Source organism: Sapajus apella, unplaced genomic scaffold (assembly GCF_009761245.1).
Source record: "Sapajus apella isolate SASKATOON/1434 unplaced genomic scaffold, GSC_monkey_1.0 scaffold39, whole genome shotgun sequence".
In the NCBI taxonomy this organism is placed as follows: Eukaryota; Metazoa; Chordata; class Mammalia; order Primates; family Cebidae; genus Sapajus; species Sapajus apella.
Window position 1 is genome coordinate 3,613,262 of NW_022436979.1, and position 21,178 is coordinate 3,634,439.

The window sequence follows — 21,178 nt, forward strand, 5'->3', positions numbered from 1 at the left end:
ATGGGGAGTAATATGTCATTCTCTATAATCTAAAATGTAGTTCTCTTTCTCTAAGCTGAGAGTGTCCTATCATGTCAGTGTCTATGTCATGAAGAAAAGGAGACTTAGGTGAGATGCTTTGATTGATCACAACTGCTGCATCAATTGCCTAGGACCTCAACAGCTTCATGCAAGTCTGGGAAATGCTGATACATAAGGTTATTGCCTTAGATGACTTAAAACTACCCCATGCAGTGGTACATATCAACCCTTAGTGACACTTTTAAAAAACAAACAGGTTGAAAAAATAAACAGGTTTTAAAAAACAAACAGGTTATACAGCATCTGCCTTTAGAGTTATCAACTCAGGAATTCTCTCAATTATCAAATCTTGCAGAGAAGTTATGTTTCTTGCTCAAAACCCAGGTGATGATGATATTCCTGACTCCAGATCTGGCATTTTTCATCCTCACTGTCTTGTGAATCTTCATCTGCTGCATCTACGTCTGGTAAATCTACATCCTCGTCACCACACATGTTCATCATCTCCGAGACACGATCAAAATTAGCCATGTCTTCATCTGAGTCATCTTCCCAGTCTTCCCAATTGTTGAAGTCCACACAGCCAATCAAGTTTTGCCTTTTCTTTTGTTAACCTTGGCCATGACTGGCCAGATTCTCCCTTTCCTACACAACATAAAATTGATCTGTCTGTTCTTTTATGCTTGGAATCATTTGGATCAATACAATAAAAAGGATCAATTTTATTTAAATGCTTAAAATGATCACTTCCTCTGAGACAACTGAATGTAAGTTTGGATGTTTCAAAATTTACATGAACATCCTTACTGTCTTCAACACACAATGCAACGAAGACACAGTCCCTTCGATCGCACCCAGTTGCAGGAGCAGGCTGCATTGTGAACGGGGCAGGGGACCGGCGAGCCGGTGGGCGGCCCCCAGGCGGGACGGCTGCTGGGGCGTCCACTTCTCTCCGCTGGCGGTGGCGGTGGCGACTCCGCCTTTTCTCCCCGGTTGTGGCCTCTTCTCCCTCCCCTCAGGCGATGACGGCAGCTCAGCTGCTTTTTTAGATGCTTTTCTGCTTAGATCCGGGGAAATTGGCTGGATTAAATTAGCCACAGGAGGGCTCCATTGCAGTTTCTGAAAAAAAATTTCTGCAGTTGCCGGCGCAGTGGTTCACGCCTGTAATCCCAGCACTTTCGGAGGCTGAGGCGGGCGGATCACCTGAGGTCAGGAGTTCCAGACCAGCCTGGCCAATATGGTGAAACCCCGTTTCTACTAAAAATACACAATTAGCTGGGCATGTTGGCGGGTGCCTGTGATCCTAGCTACTTGGGAGGCTGAGACAGGAGAATTGTTTGAACCCAGGTCCAGGCTGGGCAACAAGAGTGAAATTCCGTCTTAAAAAAATAAAACAAAACAAAAAACATTCTGCAGTCATACTTTCTGGTACACAGTTGTGTCTCTGCAGTCTTCAGTGGGCCATGCCTATTTATAAAGGTGAAAAAAGAAGCCAGGGTGGCCGGGTGCAGTGGCTCAAGCCTCTAATCCCAGCACTTCGGGAGGCCGAGGTGGGTGGATCACCTGAGGTCAGGAGTTCGAAACCATCCTGGCCAACATGGTGAAACCCTGTCTCAACCAAAAAATACAAAATTAGCCGGGTGTTGTGGCACACACTTGTGATCCCAGCTACTCGGGAGGCTGAGGCAAGAGGATCTCTTGAACCTGGGAGATGGAGATTGCAGTAAGCTGAGACTGTGCCACTGCACTCAAGCCTCAGCAACAAGAATGAAACTCCGTCTCAAAAAAAAAAAAAAGAAAGAAAAAACACAGGGCATGTAACTCAGGTACCTTTCGGTATCTTTTGGATGTCCACTAACAAAAATTCTAGAGAAATTTCTGGAAACCTAGAGTATATTTCTGTGGGAAATAGCACAAAATTGAGACTTGAAATGATAAGCTCTGATTTGTTCATTTTTTTATCTTAAACATTTAAACCAAGATTGTGCCACTGCACTCCAGCCTGGGCGAGAGAGCAAGACTCCATCTCAAAAACAAAAACAAATAAACCACAAACCCTACTTTTTCATTAAGTCATCTCCAACACTCCCCATTGGAAGGGATAGTCTCCTTCGCTGATTTATTGTGGCATTTACTGTCCTTCTGAACAATAGGGCCCTTATTATACATGGTCTTGTGTTCTAATTGTGTACATCTTTTCCCATCTGAAAAACGGGGACATTTTTTGGATGGTAGGGAGTGTGTCTTCTTGCAGTATCTAGCACAGTGCTCTGCATACAGTAGATATTCAATAAATGATTATTAAAGCAAAATGTCAGATGGATATTTTAATGAATTGGCTGAGTGAATCAATGATTTAGGGGGTCAAAGCCAGTTTTGCAACTCTTGATTCATTGCCTACATGAAAGGCATGAAAGTGTCCAGCATCAATTAGAATCAGTGAAGACGATTTGTGGAAAATTCTGTCCGTGGGAGCCAGAAGCAACCAAGTGAGGGGGTGTTCAGTTGTGGGAGTGGAAGGCCAGAAACTAGAGAAGCCAGAAACCTGCCGTCCCTGTGCAGGCCTTAGCTGAGAGGGAAGACTTTAACTTTTTTTTTTTTTTTTTGAGACGGAATTTCGCTCTCGTTACCCAGGCTGGAGTGCAATGGCGTGGTCTCGGCTCACCGCAACCTCCGCCTCCTGGGTTCAGGCAATTCTCCTGCCTCAGCCTCCTGAGTAGCTGAGATTACAGGCATGTGCCACCATGCCCAGCTGATTTTTTGTATTTTTAGTAGAGACAGGGTTTCACCATGTTGACCAGGATGGTCTCGATCTCTTGACCTTGTGATCCACCCACCTCGGCCTCCCAAAGTGCTGGGATTACAGGCGTGAGCCACTGCGCCCGGCCGACTTTAACTTTTAATGAAGAGTTCAGTTTTATTTATTGCACTAGACTGGACATATTCATCACTGAACCGAGACTAATTTTAAATGATGACATCACTGGAAGACTTTGTTATTTGAAAGTGACTGAGAGCTATGTGATTCCTCTTAGTTTTCATCCAAACAGTAGAGGAAGAACCAGCCCAAAAGATGGATTCAAATGGCCAAGTGAGAAAACAAAGTTGTCTTCTCATTTCATCTCAGGAGTCCCACTGTTCATGTAATGGTTTCATGAAGTTGACTAAGTGTCTGTTGATCCTGGCCTGTTGGACAGCAGGCAGAAGTGGAAATAGGGAGACGAATAAAAACCATTCAAGGGAAGCGGAGGTCATGAAAGGATGCCCCTACTGCTGGAAAGGAGGATCCTGGTGCGTGGTCATCAGCTCATTCCCATCCAACTTTTTTTTTTTTTTTTAGCAGGGTCTTGCTCTGCTGCCCAGGCTGGAAGTACAGTGGCATGATCTTGGCTCACAGCAACCTCTCCATCCCCTGGGTTCAAGCAATTCTCAGCCTTGGTTAACTCAAGTAGCTGCAATTACAGGTGCATGCCACCACATCCAGCTAATTTTTGTATTTTTGGTAGAGACAAGGTTTTGCTATGTTGGCCAGGCTGGTCTCGAATTCTTGGCCTCATGTGATCCGCCTGCGTCGGCCTCCTAAAGTGCTGGGATTGCAGGTGTGAGCCTGCGAGCCCTGCCCCATCCCCCTGCACAACTGCCAACCTGAGTTACTGCCCAGTTTTCCTTCTTGGGCCCCACAGCGCAAACAAAGAGCAGGCACCTGGATTTACCAGGCTCTGAGGGGAGTTCTGATTCTTTCAGATCTCTATTAGATTGCTTTTTTCAACAACATGTTTCTACTGGCATGCATTTGTCAGTTGCACTTCTGCACAAACCGAAGCCCTTTTGTTCTGTGGGATATTTTCAGAGAAGTCATCGCACAGTATCTGTCACAGAATGAATTGTTCTTATAACTGGTTTGCTTACAGGTCATGCCTCCAGCTGGCAAGCCCTTGAGAGTTTACCATTTATAGAAGCTGCCCCTGAGATCCATTTGGACTGGTGCTTGGGGATTATTACATGTGAAATTATGAACTCACACTTGGGCAATCCTTGGGATTGTCTTAGGAAGAGAAAGATGCATTTTGATGGCTGGGGAAGATAGGAACCAAGTAGACTTGTTTTCTTTTTCTTTCTGTTCTTTTTTTTTGAGACAGAGTCTTGCTCTATCACCCAGGCTGGAGTGCAGTGGTGTGATCTTGGCTGACTGCTACCTCCGCCTCCCAGGTTCAAGCGATTCTCCTGCCTCAGCCTCCTGAGTAGCTTGGATTACAGGTTTGTGCCTCCATGCAGGCTAATTTTTGTATTTTTTTTTTTTGAGACAGAGTCTCGCTGTGTCACCAGGCGCCAGGCTGGAGTACAGTGGCGCGATCTCGGCTCACTGCAACCTCCGCCACCCGGGTTCAAGCAATTCTCCTGCCTCAGCCTCCCGAGTAGCTGGGACTACAGACACACGCCACCATGCCCAGCTACTTTTTATATTTTAGTAGAGATGGGGTTTCACTATGTTGGCCAGGATGGCCTCGATCTCTTGACCCCGTGATCCGCCCGCCTCGGCCTCCCAAAGTGCTGGGATTACAGGTGTGAGCCACCACGCCCGGCCTAATTTTTGTATTTTTAGTAGAGACAGGGTTTCACCATCTTAGCCAGGCTGATCTCGAATTTCTGACCTCAGGTGATCCACCTGCCTCGGCCTCCCAAAGTGCTAGGATTACAGGCAGGAGCCACCACACCCAGCCAAACTTGTTTACTTTTAATGCCCAGGGAGTTGAGGTAATCAAAAATTAGATTTGGCTCTAGCATCATAACAGCAACTCGTCCCTTGGCCACATGCAGAAAATAAACTGGGATGTTTGTTTTGTCACCTGTCTGCCTTCCCCTCCTCTGTGCCTTGGTGCCCCTCCCTATGGCCTCCCAGCAGCCCCCACAGTAGAGTCCTGCCACAGCCTGTACATTCTGCATAGTGGCCCTATTTGGGACTTTTCTGTCCTTCCATGATGACCAGTGCTAGGAGAGCAGCTAGGAAATCTGACATGTACATCAAGTGATGAGTGGGTGTTAATGGCTAAATGCATGATGTTTATTTAGGGCTGGACAGAATTGATTTTAAAGTGTGTTGAGGTTGGGCACAGTGCCTTATACCTGCAATCTCAGCACTGTGGAAGGCTGAAAGTGGGAGAATAGCCCAGGACTTTGAGATCAACTCGAGCAACAAAGCAAGATCCACCCCCCATCCCCCCGAATCTCTACAAAAATTTTAAAAATTAGCCTGTGTCTGTAGTCCCAGCTACTTGAGAGACTGAGGTGGGAGGATCACTTGGGCCCAGGCGTTTGAGGCTGCAGAGAGCTATGACTGTACCACTGCATTCCAGCCTGGTTGACAGAGTGATATCCTGTCTAAAAAAAAAAAAAAAAAAAAAAAAAATTGTACCGGGAAAACTTAACTCTGGAAGTTTCCTGTATAGTAAAGATCTCAGGTAGAACCAGTACACCAAGAAATTTATTCTTATTGAGTATTTGCCTGAAGCAGAGTGGGATCTGTGTGTATGTTGTTGGTGGAGGTGAGAGGGTCTGAGGGAAAAATAGGAATGCTGAGGAATGAGTTGACATTTGTTAGGCAGTAACATTTCAGTGCACAGATTCTATAGCCAGAGGGCCTGGGTCAGGTCCCATTTCTACCACATAGCAGCTGGTGGCAACTTCAGATAAGTTGTTTAATCTCCTGTACCCAAATTTCATTTGTAAAATGGGGATATTCGTGGTTAAATGCTTCTCAGGGGTGTTCTGAGTTAATTTATATAATCTAGCACCCACATGGCACATATGCGCTATGTAAGCACCAGCTACTAATATTCTTAAGGGTTTATCCCGCCTTCTTCAATGAATTCCTTTCTGAGCCAGGTAAGCAGAGGGGCTGCAGGAAGGACTCTGTGAGACTCAGGGACATAAGAGCACTGTGTTTATTCCTAGTAGAAAAAGTGTGACCCAGATAAAGGAAAAGAATGTTGATATGGTTTGGCTGTGTCCCCACTTAAATCTTAACTTGAATTCTCTCTCCCAGAATTCCCACACGTTGTGGGAGGGACCCAGGGAGAGGTAATTGAATCATGGGGGCCAGTCTTTCCCGTGCTATTCTCACGATAGTGAATAAGTCTCACGAGATCTGATGGGTTTATCGGGGTTTCCACTTTTGCTGCTTCCTCATTTGCTCTTGCTGCCGCCATGTAAGAAGTGCCTTTCATTTCCTGCCATGATTCTGAGACCTCCCCAGCCATGTGGAACTGTAAGTCCAATTAAACCTCTTTTTCTTCCCGCTATGTGTTTATAAAAAATCAGGTTTGTGCAGCATGAAAACGGACTAATACAAACGTTCTGCCTGTTACCTTGGGGAATATGACACAACTTTGGTGCAGTGGGGACCCCAGCTGGGCTTCAGAACCTCCAGGGTTTCTGCCTTTGGGAACATCAGGAGACCGTGCAGATTTCATGGAGAGACAGAGACCAGCACCCATACTGTCAGTGAGGCAGCTAGTGTCCATGAGTCTAAGTGAAATGGAAGAATTGAGAGGCCTGTTTTGTGCACAGAGGAGTCATCCCCTAGGACTCTCAGAAATACTTAAGGGAGATACTTCATGGCACCAAGGCCCTGTACTGTAAAAGCAATAATAAAAATGTGTTTAACCTGAGTTATAAGCTGATGGGACCTATCAGTATGCAAAAGCTAGCAAGCCTAGTCATACAAATACAAGAGAGCTCATTCCATTTGCTGACGCTGAGGAAGTCTTCTTAGGCCTGTTGCTTGATTTCTTTTCTTTTTTTTTTGAGACGGAGTTTCGCTCTTGTTACCCCGGCTGGAGTGCAGTGGCACGATCTCGGCTCACCGCAACCTCCGCCTCCTGGGTTCAAGCAATTCTCCTGCCTCAGCCTCCCCAGTAGCTGGGACTACAGGCGTGCGCCGCCATGCCCAGCTAATTTTTGTATTTTTAGTAGAGATGGCGTTTCACCATGTTGACCAGGATGGTCTCGATCTCTTGCCCTCATGATCCACCTGCCTTGGCCTCCCAAAGTGCTGGGATTATAGGCGTGAGCCACCGTGCCCGGCCTTGAACTTCTTTTCTTGTTAGCTGTGTGGGTTTTTATTTTTTCTTCTTTTTAAACCACCTTCCTAGTCTGCGAAGTTGTTTCCTGAATGTCTGGGTTTTAAACATATTTTGGTTTAATCCATGGAAACCAGAAACCAGGCTGGGGAGCTACTTACTTCTTGCCACTCTGCTCGGGGTTTGGAATTCTTTCTTGTGGATGCTGTCTCAAAGCTACCTCTCTAGCCCTCCATGTACAATATTATTCATTAATAAAATGATGAAAAATGCTGACCCAGATATCCTCAGGAAAGCCGAGATCGCACTGGAGCGAGGATTGAAGCTCCTGTGCTTGCTGATGGTGTAATATACTCAAGCAGGTGCTTGAGTATTTTAGATAAGCATGGAGAGACCTGGCCATGCTTCTCCCACGTGCTCCTTAGTGGATGGATGGGCTGGCTCTGAGTGCTTAAGGACTGATGGCCTCTGTCGTGGCAGACCTGTGATCAGCATCTCTAAGTTTAGCACTCAATTGTTCTAAACAATTACTTCATAGGTACTAGTCTTGTTTTTGCAGATAGGCGATCCTTTCTTTGGTATTTCTGCAGTGTTTAGCAGAACCAGAGCAAAATAAAAGCTTAATACATATTTCATTGCTACTGTAAGAAAACAGAACAATGGAGCAAATATTCTCTCAGCTCATGTAGTATTTACAGCCTTCTTGCTCATACGCAATTTCAACACTGAGAAGGGATCCTCCACTCACTTTTTAATTCCTCCCTTTGGAGTGAGGCTGGTATGGACTTTTTACATACTAGGGTAAACATGGCTGTCATGTCAATATTACCGTCATGGGCAATGAGGAATTATACCAAAGCTGATTGCAAGAAAGAAAACTTTTAATTGTTAAACTCAGACCTATTGTGAACCAGCAATGATGGTGAAAATATGCAGAACGCAGTGACAATCTCATGGGCTGGAGTAACATCAGACTGATGCACCAGGATGAACATGTGGTAGAACAGAATGCAGAAATTAAAAATGGTTTTACATACACTTCTAATCCCAGCACTTTGGGATGCCAAGGCGGGTGGATCACCTGAGGTCAGGAGTTTGAAACCAGCCTGGCCAATGGTGAAACCCTCTCTCAACTTAAAACACAAAAAAGTAGCCGAGTGTGGTGGCAGATAATCCCAGCTACTCAGGAGACCGAGGCAGGAGAATCACTTAGACCCAGGAGGTGGAGGTTGCAGTGAGCTAAGATTGCACCACTGCACTCCAGCCTGGGCAGCAGAGAGACTCTGTCTCACAAAAAACAAAAACCAAAAGCAAGTCTTTATAGATGGATTCTTATTAATTTACACAATAATTGTCCCTCATTTTCTTCCCGCACCAACTCTCATTTTGTTGGGAGCAATCTTTTGCTAACCATGCAAATATTAAACATTTACTTGCGTAATTTCTTTTGTGTGTTTTTATACACATTACACTTTGAGAATGCAGCTGGGGACTGGGTTTTGCTCACAATTGCTCTCTTTTACTGCTGCAACACTGACATTATTGTTTACAGTGACTACTGTATGAGGATTGTGCCTTGCTTTTTCAAATGTCGAACACAATGCTGAATTCAATGAGCGGGTCATACAATGCCTTAGCCACAAAGGCTATTCTCAGTCCGACTCCTCTCTTTCCCCTCAAGTGCTCCTTCTCAGTCCTTTCTTTTTTTTCTTTCAGATTTAACAGTCCTGAACAGTAGATGCAGAGCTGCTGGGGCCTCCCCACACCCATCTTGGAGTATGTGCTATTTGGCTAGAGTCGGCTGTAAGGAAGTACTACAGACTGGGTGGCTTAAGCAGCAGAAATGTATTTTCTCACAATTCCAGAGGCTAGAAGTCCAAGAACAAGTCATCAGCAGGTTTGGTTTCTTTTGAGGTCTTTCCCCTTGGCTTGCAGATGTTACATTCTCACTGTGTCCACACATGGCCTTCTCTCTGTGCTTTCTGTGTCTTAATTTCCTTTTCTTCTTTCTCTTTTTTTTTTTTTTAAATTGAGACAGAGTCTCAGTCTGTTGCTCAGTCTGGAGGGCAGTGGTGCGACCTTGGCTCACTGCAACCTCTGCCTCCTGGGTTCAAGTAATTCTTCTGCCTCAGCCTCCCAAGTGGCTGGGATTACAGTTGCACACCACCTTGCCTGGCTAATTTTTGTAAAGACGGGGTTTCACCATGTTGGCCAGGCTGGTCTTGAACTCCTGACCTAAAGTGATCCACCTGCCTGGGCCTCCCAAAGTGCTGGGATTACAGGCGTGAGCCACCGCGCCTGGCCTTAATCTCCTCTTTTTATAAGAACAACAGTAATATTGGATTATGGCCCTTACCAACCCATTTTAACTTAATTGCCTTTTTAAAGGCCTTATATCCAAATACAGTTGTTAATGGAGAAACCAGACTCTAAAAATATTATAAAGAGGTTTACTCTCAGCCAAGGTGAGTGACCGTGGCCCAGGGAACAGTCTCAAGAGGTTCCAAGAAAGTCTGCCCAAAGCAGATTACAGTTTGGTTTTGTACATTTTAGGGAGATATGAACTGCAGGTAAAATCATAACTCAATACATGGAAGGTGTACGTTGGTTCAGCCTAAATAGGCAGAGTATCTTGAAGGAGAGATTGTTTACAGATCATAGGTGGATTCCAAGACTTTCTGACTGGCGATTGGTTGAAAAACTTAAGCTTTGTTTAAAGATACGAAGTCAGCAGAAAGAGATGCTCAAGAGTTAAGATAAGGAGGGTCGTGGAGGCCAAGGTTCTTGCTCTTTAGATGAAGCCTCCTAGGTGGCAGCCTTCAGAGAAAATCAATGGTAAATATCGATTTTCAGAACTTAAAGGTGTCAGGCTTTCAGGTAATTTCTCCTACATCCAGAGAGAGACCTGGATGAAGAAGTCCGGTCTGCATTAATAGAGATTCTCCAGGATGCAAATTTCCCTCACAGAAAATGATTTTGCAGGACTAATTCAATGAGTTGGGCCTGAGAAAGCCATTTCAAAATACGCCAAAGTAATATATTTTGGAGTGGGATATTTTCATTTCCTTCAGGAGCTGCTATCTGTCATGTGATGCCATACCAGCGTCTGATTGGAAAGTAAGTGACGTTATACTGGGTTAATAAAAACCTTTCTAATGGGATTTGAAGGCCTGCCTTGTAACCCTTCTCTGTCTGAATGGGAGTGGACTGAGGAGGAGCTGCTTGCTAGACTAGCATTGCTGCCTGCAATCTAGACCAGCAGAGTGGTGATTCTAACATCCCTTCCAAGGTAGGAAAGTTTAAGTATTAATGAAGAAAAGGAGAAATCATAGCAGGGGTTAAAGGGATGAATGAATGGGGGTATACATGGAAGGAAATGAAACGTGACATGAACACCTTGAAAGAGGCTCAGAGCAAGAGATCACATTGTGTCTTAGCTCAGTTATGCCAGATGCCTCAAAGGGTGGAGCTATATGACTGCTTTTGGAACCTGCCAGGATTAAAAGGAAACCTGCAAACCTGAGTGGTCCCAGCCTGGGAGGCATTCATATGAGATGATGGATTGGACTCAGCAGTAATGACTATGTATATAGTTTTTGATGTAAGGTATCCATGATTGAAAACCAGGGGGTGGCCTGTGGTTATGATCTGCGTTGTCCACAGTTCTTGGCTCATGACGCCCCCAGCCCTTGTTATGGTCTTTTGTTCTAACGTTGGGTGTGTTAGGACTCAGGGGACGGAAGCTTTCTGAATCTTTCAGAATCTTTCATCTGTCCCAAGATAGAACTCTAATCTTTCCCCACCTTTCTGATTGTGGGTCTTAAGAACCTCCCCAGAGAAGGTCCTGCCAGGTACCCTGAGGGAAGTAATATTGAGGTCATGAAGCTTCTGTATGAACTCAAGAGGACTAGGTTCACGGAGCTTTCAAAGAGCTGAACATGTGGAGGTTCCTGGTGGCGGATGCACCCAGGAAGGGTACAGAAGCCCGATGCATCCTCCATACCTTGCCCCATGTGTTTCTTTACCTGTATCTTTCCCAATATCCTTTATAATAAACCACTAAACGTTAAGCACTTTCCTGAGGTCTGTGAGCCACTCCAGAAAATTAACCAAACCCAAAGAGGGGTGATGGGAATCCCAACTTGAAGCCATTGGGTGAGAAGTTCCAGAGGCACAGACTGTTGACTGGTGTCTGGCTAGAGGGAGGCGGTCTTGGGAACTGAACTCTTACCGTCTCTATTATTTTTTTATTTATTTTTATTTTATGTTTTGTGACAGAATTTTGCTCTTGTTGCCCACGCTGGAGTGCAATGGCCTGATCTCAGCTCACTGCAACCTCCACATCCCAGGTTTAAGCGATTCTCCTGCCTCAGTCTCCTGAGTAGCTGGGACTGCAGGCATGTGTCACCACGCCTGACTAATTCTTTTGCATTTTTAGTAGAGACGAGGTTTCACCATGTTGGGCAGGCTGGTCTCAAACTCCTGACCTCAGGTGATCCTCCTGCCTCAGCTTCCCAAATTGCTGGGATTACGTGTGTGAGCCACTGCGCCAGGCCTACCTTCTCTATTCTTAATTATTAGAGTAGTGGTTTTCAATGAAGGCAGGACATCTCCTGTTAGCATTTTAGAAATTTGCTAGAACTTTTTGGTTGTTACAATGATTGGAGTTTGCATCTGATTATTTCTGTAGCATCTACATTTTGAATTGTATGTTAAAAGATTACAACTTTGTGATATATTTTTATAATAAGAAATATATATTTGGTTTTTATTGCTGGTTCCTGACTTAGAGTTCCTTAAGCCCTTTGTAATTTCCCAAGTGATGGGGGTGATAGGAGCATCTTTTGTTATAATAGTTGGTCTTAGTCCCTGGCTTCTAACACGAGAGGTTCAAATGGCCTTGAATTCTCTGGAATAAGAGTGTATTTTGTATGCTAATAAGATCACTGGTAGCTGGTGACCTTTGGGTAGCTGGTATGGTTTGGCTCTGCGTCCCCACCCAAATCTCATCTTGAATTGTAATCTCCACATGTTGTGTTGAGGGAGGGCCTTGGTGGGAGGTGACTGGATCATGGGGATGGTTTCCCCGTGCTGTTCTCATGACAGTGAGTGAGTTCTCTACTGCCATGTAAGACACGCCTTGCTTCCCCTTTGCCTTCTGCCATGATTGTAAGTTTCCTGAGGCTTCCCAGCCATGCAGAACTATGAGTCAATTAAACCTCTTTTCCTTATAAATTACCCAGTCTCAGGCAGTATCTTTATAGTAGCGTGAGAATGAACTAATACGTTCAGGATGGGAGCTGGTTGCCCAAAAGACAAAGGCATGATTACAGGGTTGGAATTTTCAAACCATCCTTGGTCCATACATATCCCTCTGGGGAAGGGAGAGGAGCTAGATGTTGAGCTGATCACCAATGGCCAATATTTAATCAATCATGCCTATGAATGAGACTTCCATAAAAACCCTAAATGACAGAGTTCAGAGAGGTTCCCTGTTGGTGAACACATTAAGGTGCTGGGAGGGTGGCACCCCCAGAGAGGGGACAGATGCTCCATGTACCCCACCCAATACCTTGCCCTATGCATCCCTTCACCCGGCTTCTCATCTGTATTATTATTATTATTATTATTATTATTATTTTGAAACAAAGTCTTGCTCTGTTGCCCAGGCTGGAGTGCAATGGCACAATCTTGGCTCACTGCAACCTCTGCCTCCCAGGTTCAAGTGATTCTCCTGTCTCAGCCTCCTGAATGGCGGGGATTACAGGCATGCACCACCATACCTGGCTAATTTTTTGTATTTTTAGTAGAGACATGGTTTTTCCATGTTGGTCAGGTGGTCTTGAACTCCCGGCCTCAGGTAATCCACCCACCTTAGCCTCCCAAAGTGCTGGGATTACATGTGTGAGCCACTGCGCCCAGCCCTTCATCTATATTCTTTAAAATATTATTTATAATAAACTAGTAAATGTAAGTAAAGTGTGTTCTGAGCCATTCTAGCAAATTATTGGACCTGAGAAGAACATTGTAGGAATCCCTGTATTATAGCCAGTCAGTCAGAGGTATGGATGGCCTAGACTTGTGATTGGCATTTAAAGTCAGGGTCATCTTGTGGGGCACTGTTCTTAACCTGTGAGAGCTGCATCTACTCTGGGTAGTTTGGGTAGACATTGACTTGAATTGTTAGAAACCCAGCTGATGTCAGGATGAAATCACCTTTGCAAAGATTATAACAGGGAGTGAAATCTGACATGGCTGAGTCCATCTTGCTTCTAGCCTCACAGGCTGGCTGCCTTTACTCATTTCTGGGTGTAGGCCAAGCTAACCATGGAATGAATTTCGTTTATAGTTTAAGGCAAGGGTGATAATAGTCCCTCCCTGAAACTGATCTTCTCCTTGTTCAGGGACTGAAACAGCCTTTGTAAAAGTAATGAAAAGCCACAGGGTTAAAATTATGGAAGGGGCTTGAATTCTGCTAAAATGTGGGCATATTTTCTATAATCCTTACTACTCAGGAGTCATATCATAGAAAACTTACTTTCATAATAGCAAACATACTTTCTTTTTGTTTATGTTTTATACTAATATTGGGGCATTATACTGGTTTTTACAATTTTAGATAATTGCATTACCTCTGAATTTTGTATCAAAATTGTAATGGGGGCATTACAGAGTCACAAGATTTGTGACTTTCCTCAATTGTTCCTATAGATAAACATCCGATTGGTCTTTGGAGGTGTTTTTCAGACTGACCCTACCCAGACTCATGACTCATGACTGAACTGGTCCTGTACTGTAGTCCCCCACCCAGAGGTGGGCTCAGCACACAAGGACTGTTTCCACACCCCTGCATCTGCATCCTTAACCAATCAGCAGCACTCCTTCCCTAGTCCCCTGCCCACCCTCGCCTATGGGCCTCGGGGAGACAGATTGAGCCATAACTCCAGTTCTCTCACATGATGGCCTTGTGTGAATTAAATTTCTTCTTTGCGGTAGTCCCATGGTTTTAATGAAGTGGTTTGGTCTGTGCGGCAGACAAGAAGAACTCATCGGGCAATTCTGGGGAGAGTTGGAGAATGATTGTTGGTGTGGAAGAAACCCACACATTTGATTTGGTGTCTGAGTGTTAGGAGTAGAAACAGATGACAGGAACAAACTTGCTTTCATTTTGTTTATGTTTTATACTAGAATTAGGACAGTATATTGGTTTTTAAAATTTTTTATGTAATACCTATGAATTTTATGTCAAAATTGTAATGGGGCATTACAAAGTGTTTGTTTTTAAGAAGAAGTGTCAATAGGGTTGAGATTCTGCACTAGACGTTAAGCTTCTTAAAGACAGGAATGTCTCTTACCCTTTTTTTTTTTCTCCAACTCTAAACCATCTCTGGTATGTAGAATGTGTTCATTATATAGCTGTCAGTTAAGTGAATGCTTTACTTACATATCCTTTTATTTTCATCATTGCAGAAATGCTGAAGAAGGAAAAATTTTAGTAGCTCCATATCACGATTAATGTTTTCACTGATTTCTGCATGCATTTCAACTACTCACTATTCTTAACAAATACAATACAAGGCACAAGGAAATGGATGGTCATTGTAGTTGGAGGAGAGCCAGAAAAATTTAGCGTCCCAGTAGCATCAGAAAGAGAGAATTTCAGGAAGGTTGGCAGCATCATCAATTCCTTATTTTTATAGAGATTAATTTATAGCCTGAGAATTGCCTTGGTTTGAAATCACTCCATATTGATTCTGAATGTTATCCTGACTGGAACCTTTTGTAATTTCACCCCTTCAAATTCCCCAAAGAAAAGAAAGTTAAAAGATGCTTAGAAGTCAGAACTAAGACTCTCCCATCCCTCACCTCTATATTTATTTATTTTAATTAATTAGTTAATTAATTAATTTTGAGACAGAGTCTCAAGCTGGAGCGCAGTGGCATAATCTTGGCTCACTACAACCTCTGCCTCCTGGATTCAAGAGATTCTCCTGCTTCAGCCTCCCTAGTAGCTGGAATTACAGGTGCTTGTCACCATGCCCAGCTAACTTTCGTATTTTAGTAGAGATGGGGTTTCACCATGTTGGCCAGGCTGCTCTCGAATTCCTGATCTCAAGCGATCCACCCACCTTGGCCTCCCAAAGTGCTGGGATTACAAGTGTGAGCCACCAGGCCCAGCCCTCACTTCTACATTTAGGAAAATAACGAAGTGCCCCAGTTTGTTAGTGTCTCAGGAATATTCCCTGGAAAGTGGACTCTGACACGGAGGCAGCAGAAGTTTGTCAGGGAGCATTCTTAGGACTTACACCTGTGGATATGCAGGAAAGGAAGCAAGAGCATGCAAGGGAAATGTTGGTTGGTAACGATGTCTTGGCAAAGGCCTCAGCTGACCCCATGGGGAGTGCTGAAACTGAGGCCGTCCTTGAATTGTCTCAAGTGGCAGCGGCTGGACTTTCATACTACGCTTGGACCAGTCATTGGATGCAGGATGCCCACAGGAAGAGGGCTTGACCTTGAGTGAGCTGGCTCTTTTGGACGGAAAATGATTCCCAGAGTGCTGCCAGCACCCCGCAGCTGAGGGCCCACCATCCTGAAAGGGGGGCTCACCACTGTGTCCACCCCATCTCACATCTGCTCTTCTGGGATTCTGCTTGGAAACCAGAATTTCACAACAGGTTCAAGCTTGTGATGTTCAATGCTGTAAGTAAAATGGGGTCATGATTTTATTTGTCTCTCTTGGACTCGTGGAATCTTTCTATCTTCTCTTTGAGGATTCAGTTTTGTTTTTCTTTTCTTTCTGAAGACTAATTATGAAGAATGTGACAAATGTACTAAAATCTGAAATGGTCAACTCTACCCTATCTAAAGCAAATGGGAAAACTTTTGTTTCTTGCCCTAAAGAAGGGATTTTTTTTCCCCTTTATGGGACTGAGATGGTAAGAGTTCTGATTCAGGCTGGGAGCTGTCAGAACAAATAAAACAATCCTGTTTAAACACTTCCTTTCGTCTACCTTTGAAATGAATCACGAAATTAAGCCACCTAAGTGCACTCTTAACTCTTGGTTCTCTTCCTCATTTTTTGTGTCCTGTTTCATATGGAAATCATGTTTTCTTCCCCACTTTGTGTCAGATGCTTCTATGGGAAATTCTCCAATAATGTCCTCAGATGATCTCCCACATTCAAATGTGGTTTTTCTCGGCTGAAAGGCGTGGGCACCTTATTCAAACTCATTCTAACTCTGAAACAATTTTAGAGGCTGGCATTTCTTTTCCTGACCAGAACACGCTTTCTGCTTTGGGGCCAGAAAAATCTATTTTGATTTCATACCAGTGACTGAAAACTTTGTAATACAATGGGCATGAAATAAGCAGGAAATTCAAAGTCATATTTTTCATGGTTTTGTGTGGCATAGGGTTTTTCAACATATATTCACACTAAGCGTCTCTATCTTTATAAGAAAAATATATGAATTCTGTTTTTTTACTCCCCTTAATCTGTTGGCCAGAATGCTCAGGTTATGTTACTTTGAATATAATGCTTAGGAATGTACATTTCCTTTCTCTCCCGCTCCAGGCTTAAGCAGTTGCTTCAACAACCAAGGTACTAAACATACATTTCTTCATTGGTTGGTTGTCTCTTACTACTCAGACCTTCGGCCCTGTTTTCCTCATGTCGATTCTCCTTGGTGTGATTTCAGAAGGCAGATCCCTGGCTGGGTACCTGGCAGCTCCTCAGAAGGGAGGCGGTGGAAACTGCAGGATGCATTCTTCTGTGATTTTTTTTTTAGACAGGGTCTCACTCTCACCTGGGCTGTGATGTAGTGGTGAGATCACTGCTCATTGGCAGCATCCGTCTCCCAGGCTCAAGTGATCCTCCCACCTCAGCCTCCTGAGTAGCTGTGATTACAGGTGTGCACCGCCATGCCTGACTCATGTCTTGTATTTTTTGTAGAGATGGGGTTTTGCCATGTTGCCTTGGCTGGTCTTGAACTCCTGAGCTCAAGTGATCTGCCCTCCTTGCCTCCCCAAATGCTGAGATTACAGATGTGAGCCACCACTCCTGGCCTTGCCTGGCTTCTTAATTAAACATCTGTTGTGAGATTGACCTATATTCTCTTGTCTTTCATCAGAGATAGTTCACGGTCTTAGCTGTGTTGGAATTCATCTTTAAACCTCCGTTTCCCTCACCTCTTCTTTTATCTCATGACCAAATCCTGTCACTGTCGTCTTCAAATCTATCAGGCACCACCCAGATTCTAGCCGGCAGTACTTCCTGCTTGAAGTCTGCTTTGTCTTTTAATCCATGTCCTCACTGCCATTCCTGCTTCTCTCTCCTCCTGTCTACTCATGCAGCTGGCAGGACTGTTACAAAAAGTGGATTATACAGTTAGCCACATACTTGAAACATGTCATGAGTTCCCAGTGCATTTAGGGTAATGCCTGCAGCTCCCATGTGGTCTACACGGCCCTGTGTGAACTGGCTTGTGCCTGACACCAGCCTCGCCCTCTCCTGCCGCCTCTGCAGTTTTATTTTGTTCTTCCAGCTCTTCCTAAGAGCCAAGCTCTTCCCTGTCCTCAACATTGGCATATGTGATTTTTTTCTACTTAGTTTCCCACGCTGCCTTGACCTGGCAAATTCCTGCTCTGTCATTTCTCAGAGAGGCCACCTCGCAATGTTCTTGCGTACATTAAATATTCCCGTCATTTTCATTGCAGTGATTGCCATACTTCACACCAACATTTACTGCATTTACCGACATGACCGTGAGAGTAACTGTTTAATGCTTGTCTTCCCCCTGGACTGCGGACACTGCAGGCAGGTCTTTTTGTTTGCTGTTGCAGCTGCAGCGTCTAGCACAGTGTTATGTACAGAATGGCTGCTCAGAAAATGAACAAATGAAAGCAGAGTCTCAGGAACTACGACAAAGTTTACCTGAACATGTAAATGAGATGTAAATGAAGGGGACTTTTCATTTACGCCTTTCCAGATCTGAAGCTTTTCAGCTGAAAATGGGTAGATTGGGTATCAGGATTTCTGAATATCTTGCAGCTCAACCAATCAAGGTAGGCAAACGTTCACTTAATAAGCTTCTCTGGCCAAAGCTCATTCTCTCATTTTCAGAAATACAGTCCCTGAATTAGAAGCAGCATAAACACCACGCCAGTGTTACACTGTGAAAGAAACGTTAGCGCACAGGCAACAACATCCATCCCTGTCCTCTGTTACTGTTCTTCTCCACTGCTGTAGCAAATACACAATATACAATGTCTGAAATAAATGTGCAGCAAACAAAACGCCAGATGAGTTGACCTAACTCGATTGCCAGCGGCTTTTTAGACCACAAGAGGGAGCTGTTGAAATTCTTTGTTTCCTTATTAACAATGGTGACAGAAGAAATTTGGCAATCCTAAGGTTGGCCAGATGGGCACCTATTTATATGATATTGACTCTGGAATTCCATTTATTTTTAAGCTACAAAAGTTTTAATTCTTTTTATCTGCAATGTAATTAGCATTTTAAATAGTGATATTAAAGGCAGTGAGTTGTTTTTGCCTTAAAAGCCTAAAGTCTCATTTAACTAGTTTAGAAAAGTATAAATATTTAATCAAGGGACGAGGAGATGAAGACTGCTTTCATCCTGAATCTATTTCCTAAATACTTATTAATAAACAGCCTCATGAACAAATACGCTTTTCTTTATAATATACTGTTTCTTTCGATCGTAAGGTCTTAAATATGTGTGCAAGTCAGATTTTTTAAAAAAAGATAGACACAAACTATAACTTAAGAACCCCTTTCTTAAGAACACTGCAGTCTAGTTACATTCATATTTACATTCCATGAATCACGCTATATGGCAGCTGCCCCTTCCAACCCTCCCGGTCACCCTGGAATGAATGCAGTTAAATTGTCTAAAGGGACCTGACTCAAGGGCAGAATATGTTTTTCTACAAAGGGGCCAGTGAGAGGGCACATTGGCAGAAGTCAGATGACCAATTGAGTGTCTACATAGGCTGGGCACTGTGCTTAAAGCACCGGAGATGGACTAGATCATTAATTCCTTCCAAAGCTGCAAGGTAGCTTATTTTAGAGATGAGAAAACAGAAAGGTTAAGTGACTTGCAGAAGATCACAGTTGTATGAAGTGGGGGAGCCAGGATTTGAATCCCCCTTCACAGTATGGCTCAGTAAATGTGATTCTCCTCAGCTGCGAAGTCTCATGGTGAGTTAAAGCATCAGGCCTCCAGGTGAAATGCTTCTTTCTCTGCAATGGGCCAGATCTGTACACTGTTATCTTCATTTTGAACAATGGGATTCTGCCAAGATTCTTTCTTCCTGTAAAATGTTTTGTCCTAAGAAGGGAGAGAAAGGTTTTGTCACTGTACACGGGACACTATATCCAGGATGATTGTCAGTGAATAGGAAATGTGGCAAACATGATGGTTTTTTGCTGATTCACTTGTGTGATGTCAAGACTCATGGGAATAGAGACAGACCTATTTGAATCACAGACATCACTCGATGTTGAAAGGGAAGCCATCAGAATGTTCTAAGGCAGAGGACTTCTAAAACATTTCAACATTTTACCATAGTGGTCCTAGAGCCTGAGTGTGTTTTGAGTAAATATTCAAACTTGTCCTGGGAGCAGAAACATAAATGTCATCTTCCTGGCTCACGGTGGGACTGTGGCCCATCTGTTACAGGGGAATTAGGCATTAAGAATCCTCTCACTAATGATTATCTATTGCCATTCTGCATTTCCTCCTTACTCTACCCCCAGTCCTACTCCTAACTGGAATCTTTAAATACTTAGAAAACATTGCTGGCCAGGCGCGGTGCCTCATGCCCATAATCCCAGCACTTTGGGAGGTTAAGGTGGAATCAACTGCTTGAGCCAAGGAATTCAAGACCAGCCTGGGGAACATGGCACCCTCCTGTCTCTACAAATAACTTAAAAAAAATAGCCAGCCTTGGTGGTGTGCGCCTGTAGTCCCAGCTACTCAGGAGGCTGAGCTGGGAGGATCACTTGAGCCCAAGAATTCAAGGCTACAGTGAACTATGATCACGCCACTGCACTCTAGTTCAGTCTGAGCAACAGAGTGAGACCCTGTCTTCCACCCCCACCGCCCCCCAAAAAAAAGAAAAAAAAGAAGGAAACACTGATTTTCCTTATTATAGTATTTATGAACAAACAACAATTCTGAATACAAAAATAAATGAACCACATCTCATCCTTTAATCTTTTGTAATGTGTCTTCAGGTCTCCATTCAAATTTTTCTTGTAAGTCAGGCAGAGAATTTGAGAGTTTTTAAGAAGCCCTAAAAGTCATAGTGCCTTAGGATTCCTAGATTTTATCTTGCTAGCCCTTTTAATTTCAGTGGTTAACCAAGTACAGCACCAGGGCCGGGATGTCACATGATTTTGATTTTAGAAATGTGTATTAAAATATGAAGCGAGAAGTTTCTCTGGAAGTAGGTGTACGCATGAATCTCATGCATTCCTTCCCTACAGGGTTGCCGGTGTAAATACAGCCTGTCTGGAAAGGTGGTTCGTGCCTGTAGTCTCAGCTACTGGGGAGGCTGAGGTGGGAGAATTCGCTTGAACCTGGGAGGTGGAGGTTGCAGTGAGAGGAGATTGCACCACTGCACTCCAGTCTGGGTGACAGAGTGAGATCCTGCCTCAAAAAAAAAAAAATTAATAAAAACAGACTGTTCAACAAACTTGAATTTTGGATAAACAACGGGCAATTTTTTCAGCCTAAGTGTGTTCCAAATGTTACATCGGAGATACTTGTATTTAAAATCATCCATTGTTTATCTGAAATGCCGATGTAACTGGATGTGCTGTATTTGTATTTGCTGAATCTGACAGCGTGTCTTCTCTTCCCTCTCGCTGATCAGATGGAGTTTAGTGGTTAAGAGGATAGCCCGGGATCCAGACCACTCGGAAGACCTGATAGCTGTGTGAATTTCAGCAAATGACTTAGCTTCTCTGTGCTTAGTTTTCCCATCTATAAATAGGGATAACAATAGAACCAATTCACCTTTTAGTCAGAAATAAATGATTTAAGGCATCA

At 43.8% G+C, this 21,178-nt stretch overlaps 1 pseudogene; it reads right to left on the bottom strand.

Annotated features, from left to right (window-relative positions):
• Positions 1 to 345: 345 nt before the first annotated feature.
• On the bottom strand, positions 346 to 898 carry LOC116565167 (annotated as a pseudogene).
• Between the last annotated feature and the right edge of the window lie 20,280 nt (positions 899 to 21,178).